Source organism: Cyprinodon variegatus, unplaced genomic scaffold (genome assembly GCF_000732505.1).
Source record: "Cyprinodon variegatus isolate N-32 unplaced genomic scaffold, C_variegatus-1.0 Scaffold555, whole genome shotgun sequence".
Lineage (NCBI taxonomy): Eukaryota > Metazoa > Chordata > Actinopteri > Cyprinodontiformes > Cyprinodontidae > Cyprinodon > Cyprinodon variegatus.
Genome location: NW_015151008.1, coordinates 11,732 through 18,459, shown reverse-complemented (window position 1 = coordinate 18,459; position 6,728 = coordinate 11,732).

Genomic DNA, 6,728 nt, shown 5'->3' with positions numbered 1-6,728 from the left:
AAGGCTAATCATGTTTTGGGTGTACTATTCCTTTAATTTGAGCAGATAAATAAGATAATTTGCCAATAGAACGAGTATTTTTTCTCTTAAAATAAGATAGATATTATCTACTCAAAATAAAACTCTCTTATTTCGAAAGTAAATTATCTTGCTCCATTGGCAAAATGTCTAATAAAAATAAAATAATTAGATAATGTGCATTTGAAATCAGACGATGCAGTTGTTTTTTCTTATTTAAATTGTCTTTTTCCATTGGCAAAGTGTTTCACTTACCTCCTTAATTCAAGAAAAAAAATGCACTCATTTAAAAAAAAAAAAGACTTATTGAGATTTAAATTTTTTGCAGTGTAAATGATCCATAAACCTTCAACTTTTTCACCTTTTTAATCACATCAAACAGACGTTTAACTGGGGTTTATTTTAACACAGTGGAATAACAGAGAAAAGTTTCAATAAGAAAAATCTGAAAAGTGTGGCTCCTTCATTTTATTTCTAGAGCTCCTGCTATCTTCAGTCTCGCTTCAATCAAACCATCCGGTCGGTTGGTTCAGAGTTTTTATTCTAAGGAAAACCAGCTGATTGCTTTAAATGTGCAGGATTCACTCCTCCTGGATGAGCAGGTAGAGACAGCAGATAGTTGCTTTCATTTTATCCTCGACTCTAAAGCAATCTCTCACACTTAGCATGCAGCGACAGTGGAGAGGAAACCTCCAGAAACAACCGGAAGTAGCGCTCTGGGTTAGCGGCCTTCAGCTGAGGCCAGTTGGAGGGAAAAGCAACGAACAAGAGGAAGATAGAAGCACTGATCTATAAATACTGTAAATGTCTTGGATCTGGATTTATGTTTATTAAAGGTAAGTCCAGTTAGCACTAAATAATCAATTGATTATTATTTATACCTAAAACTAATACATTCGCAGTGGTTTAATGAATTTAGCATTAATCAGTAAAAGAATAAAAATGATTTTTGCTGCGATCACTGAGTCTGGGAGACGTCACGGTGCGGTAAGCCTAGCGCCATTCTCCCCGCTTTCCAAGCTAAATCAATGGGAACTACTAGACACATCTGCAATCAACAACAATTATTGAAGATTTCCAGAGGACTTCACCATTGAAATTCACCAGAGCTATAGTGAAACTGACAATGCCCACGTGCATGGCAGCTGGATGCTGGAATACATCGGGTAAAAGTGAAAAAAAGAGTTATTCCACCTTTCTGATTCCTGATCCTCCACGGACGGGTTGGTCGTTGGATCGCCAACTTGAAGAGGGAGGATTTGCCATCGAACTTCTGGCCAGAGAAAAAACCCGTAATATGTAGCCAACATTTGGAAGAAGAATGTTTTCAAGATGACTTGGATAATAGCGCGTTGTGACAAACACCAGATACAGCACTGGGACTTGATCAACAGCCGATACCGCACCGTGACAATGTCACTAACCAGTAGGTGGCAGTAGTGTTCTTTGACAAACATGGATGCCTCCAGTAAAGCACATTCACATGAAAATTACTCTGAATTAAAAACACTGATCATTTATTGAACAGGATGGAATCATTTCAGATTTAAAGAACTTTCAGAAGTTTGAATTCTGAATATGACGAAACTTTTCCTTTAAAAGCTTTTCTATGGAGGTCAGAAGTTTTTATCCATTAATCACACTCAGTCCGATTGGACAGAGAACTTCAATTTACACATTTCAGAAAATAATCTGAATCCAGATGTCATCGAGACTTTGACTGGACCGTTCCGACTCTTGATCATAGAGCTGACTCACACTTGATCCTGCAGGAAGGTAGAGCTTTTCTAGCCTGGTGAGACCATCCTGATCTCGCGAGCTTTCAAGGTTTCACTCGCTAATCAGTCTGGAGACTCTCCGTTAAAGAAAATTTGGAGCCGTTCACCAAACGAACGTCCAATCAGCGTTGGCTTTGAGGCGGGTTGAGGTGTGACGCAACGAGAAGCGCGACAGTTCAGTCTAAAGAACATGGCGGCTTCAGCCGATGAAACTAGCGTTAGCGTGGCTATCGAGCAAGTTTTATCGGAATTACAGAGTATTTCTTCACTGAAAGAAGAACAAAACACTGCTCTGGAGGCTTTTCTCAGAGGAAAAGATGTTTTTGCTCTTCTCCCGACTGGTTTCGGCAAGAGTTTGATCTATCAATTGGCTCCTCTTCATTGTCGCTCTGTTAGTACGTCATATGCTTCGTTGATCTGATTGGTTTATTTGGCCCGTCTATCACCAACATAGGCCAATCAGCTAACCAGTATTTTCGCCCCTTCCCAAAATTACTTCAACGGAAGGTTTCCAGATGGATATGTGGAGCAAATCCATCTGGCGGTGTCAGGTTAGAACTTTTCTTCCAGGTCTGTATCACCTTTTTTTAAAGCTCCATTCATCTCCTGATCATCCCTGACCTGCTTCCTTGTCCCAGACGAATTAAACCATCTCACAGCACAATGTAGATTTTCAACATATTTCTACATCAAATATTTTAACTTAAATCCTAAATAAATATAAAAGAAACTGTTACACTTTAGAGCTTCAAAAAATAGTTTAACAACAAAGATCGCAGGCAGCAACAGTTGATTCGTTTCTTGAAAGCATTTCCGACTTCACTGTTTGAAAAAGATACACTGATCATTTACAAAAAATGCAATAAAAAAAAAAAATCGTATTTATTTTGTAACAGGTTCAAAAAATGATCAAAATAATCCATAAGCCGTATCCTATCGACTTTTCTTTACCATTAAATTCATTAAATCGTCTAAAAGTTCAACTAATGTAAACAATTCTAAAAATGAAAAACTAAAGTATAATTTTACCGTATTAGAAGGAAGTACGACTTACTCAATTTTGACAAATGGCCACGACAGCTTCTTAGATTGAGGATTTTTTATTGGTGAGAACTCAACAGAAAGACTGAATCCTGATAGACGTACGCAGTGTTAATCTCTGCTTCTTGAACGCATCACATTAAAGGTATAGAGGACGTTCTTTTATTTTCGGGTGGATCATCTCAATCAGTGGTCCTCCTAACTGTCAATCATTCTGGTGATATGTTTACATAAGGCCATCCTACATGCTCGTCACGTTAGCCATCTTTTTCTGCGTACTTTCAGGCGTATATCTTTAGCGAGCTCCGGTTTCAGCCATTAAAGCTCACCTTTCTCACCGCGTTCTTTGAAAATAGCTGAAGGATGTAGGAGAAAAAGTGTTTACGAAGTGTACAAGAAAAGAAAGGCCTCACAAGAGGCAGATATATCCCAGAATGCTTTGCGTGGAGAGCTCTCCTCGCAAAGCATTTTGGGATTTTCTGTCACAGCGGCCCGCTGTCGACATAAAGCTGTCGCAACCCGACAGCGTTGACGGATAACAAAGATGATGCAGGCACCGCGCGGTGGAGGAGGAGTCGCGAAAAATTCGGGACAGTCCTGAATTCTAAGCATTTGTCCCGAATCTGGCTGTGCCTGTCCCAAATTTTAAACTTATACCAAATAATGAGTTTTTAACCTCAGGTATACATCTCACACTATTAGCTTCCGCCGTTTGCGTGCCGCCCCGGCTATGATGTATCTGTTTTGTTATCTTTCTGACTTTCTAATTCCATTTGATTGCAACTGTAAGAGCGAATAGTGAGCAAATATCTTTTCTTGTCATTTTGCGACTTTTCATTCAGCTATGTTATTTTACATTGTTAGCCTAGTTTTATTGCTCTTATAATCACATCTGATTAATATAGGCTACTAAAGACTTGAACAGCATAGGCCTAGATGTGACAAGCTTGGAAAAATGCTATTTTTTATTACTGTACATTTAAGCTAGCCTACCCACCCACCTGCACGCCCCGTCACGAATTTCTGCCAATCTCATCAGGTCACCCCATCTCAGGAGCTGTACAGGGTTGAGCATGTGCAATTTTTTAAGTGGAAAGGGCGAGTCTTTTAAAAAATTTGTGAAAATCCTCCACTATACTTTTAATTAAAATTCTGTTATTATAAAGAGAAAAAGAGCGAAAGTTGCTTCATCGTTCTTGCTTCCTCAGAGTTAATATCAAGCATTCGACTTGGCGTCCACAAAGTTTAGACAGTTTCAGCTCAATTTCCTCCTAAATAACAAATAAAAACAACTTTAAATGATTGGCTGAAAAAACCTTCTAAATATTTACAGAAAAATGAGAGTGGATCCAGCAGTGAAGCAGGTGTAGAATACAAGAAAATACAAACTTTTTTTAACCACAGTTTATTTTCCTCCATATTTTCATTCATCGGATCAACATCAGAGCAAAATACAGAATCATGAAGCTGCCTGGGAAATGGCGTTCCATACGGAGCGGCATAGCAACCAAAACTAAACCACTTCTTACCGATTCTTTCAGCATAATGTAAAAAAGGCAAAGGTATGGAGTGAATTCTGCTCCAATATTGTTAAAAAGAGCATGCTTTGTAAATTGAAATTCAAACACAGAGGCAATCCAGAAAAAAAACAACATCCTAATAAAGGAAAGGTTGTTTTTTTTTTTTTTACTAGATTTAATTTTTTGAGCTGATATTTTTTATGTTATTTCCTCAAAATCTTTTTACAGATTTTAGACAGTTGATTTTTTTTCTCCTAAATTTCTCTTTTTCCGTTTGAGTTTTTTCTGATCTCTTTCTTTTCAAATACAAGATCTGCAAAAAACATGTAATTCTGAATTTTTTTTTTTTTTATAAATCTGTGAAAACAGCAAAAGCAACTTTTAACAGCTGATTTGGAAAAAAAAATATGAAAAAGTTTCTCAAAGGTTAATTTCTGGATTACTTTTTTTTTTTATTTCCATTTACAAAACACGCCATTTGTTTGAAACATTAATGGACCAAACTTCACCCCATACAAAGGTAGACCTGAATGACTCTGAAGGTCACAGCGTACTGATGGAGCTCCAGTTGCTCCGCCTGAGGCTGCTGGACGTACCGGGAATCCAATCCAGATTCAGGAATGTTTGAGGAAAGAGTGTAAGAAACCATCCGGGTCACTGAATCAGAAGGTTCACATCTGATTTAACAGAAGAAAACATGCAAACCTCCAGGATGATCTAATAAATCATGATGTTTACGGATTTCATAGTTTTGATCATTTCTAATAAAAATGAAAAGATTGTTTCATCTCCAGTTTGCAGAACATGAGTCTGCAGCATCAGAAGGCGTTTGCTTCAGCTCTGTCCTCTTAAAAGTCCATCCGGGACAGAAGGAGAAGATATTACTGCTAAATATTTCATTTTCCAGTGAAAACATCAAAACCTCACAAAAGCATAAAAACAACAGACAGGAAACAGGATGTGACACGAAACATTCAACCACTGAGAATCAAGGCTCTGCAAAAAAAAAAAAAAAAAGTACCCAGAGGGGATAAAAACTGTCATTATTGTCCCTTTTTTAATCCCGTAAATGATAAAAACTACAGTGAAAATAATACCTGTTTGGTGTAAATGAGTTAGAGATGCGAGGCGATAATGAAGCTGCGGCGAAGTGAAAATGGTCGGATCTAAACGGAGCCAAAAGGAAGGAAAGATCCAGGTGGTCTGAAGGAGACTAGCTCCAAACATGGGTGAGAGATGGACCCAGAAAGGAGAGCGAGGGCCTAATGCTGCGTTCACAACTAACGGGTTTGGGTTTGAAGTCTATGGGAGCGTTTTCAGCGCTGCAGGAGGGAACTCTGGCCTTTTACAGCTGGATACTGAACATCAACCAATCAGAGAAGCTGACGCTGCATAAAAGCAGTGATCTCTGCTTCTGCTGAGCTGAAAGCAGCAAACTACCAAATATAAAGCAGTTAAACTGCACCGGTTTTAGCTGAAAAGGCAGGAGGATGCAAAGAGACAGAGCTCTGATCATTATGACTCCCCTAATATATTCTCTGCCTTAACGTTGGACAAACGGTTCATAAACACCTACGATAACTAAAAATGTTTTCACCACAAACCGCAAAATGCTTCCTGCTCACTTTCAGCCGCTATGAAGAGCAGCGGGAAATCCCCGACCGCCTGGACGCTTCAAAACCAGCTCACACTGTTTTTTCCAAAATCACGAGAAATAAAGTTGAGCTGTTCTGAAAGGAAAGGAGAGCAGAGCGGCGAGCGTCTGATGCTGCGGCGTTGGACGCCTCTCTGAGAACGTGTTTAGTGTGAACGCAGCACTGAACCTCTACTCCACGTCTGAACCAGCTGGTCTCTCAGAGCTACAAGCAGCTGCAGGTCCAAACCTGCTGGTTCACACCACTGATCTCTATTTATTCACTGGATTGCTGATTGCACGGAAAAAGTGAAGCCATCATCCGCCATGTTGGTACTCCCCACTCCCAGAGACATGCAGTGAAAATGCCTCCCTGTGCAGCATTTGGCTGCTAAAACCAGCAGTTTTCTGGCTGCAGGAAGTCGTTCCACTGGTAATTTCCCAGTCAGTGGATGAACTAACCAATAAATCCATCTATAGCCCATGGGTCCTATAGTTTAGTCTGCAGACTAACATTAGTCTAACTATCTCAGACTGACTGGAAGACATTGACTGAGTTAGACACTGACATTGGGTCTAACGTTAGAAAATAGAAAGTAGAGAAAATAGAAAGTAATTCACTGTGAAATGTTAATGTATTCATTCTTTATTAAGTGGATGATGCTGTCGTTTTTGTGTTGGTTGTATTTCTGAAAAAAATTTGGAAGAAAATATACATATATGTATATATACATATAT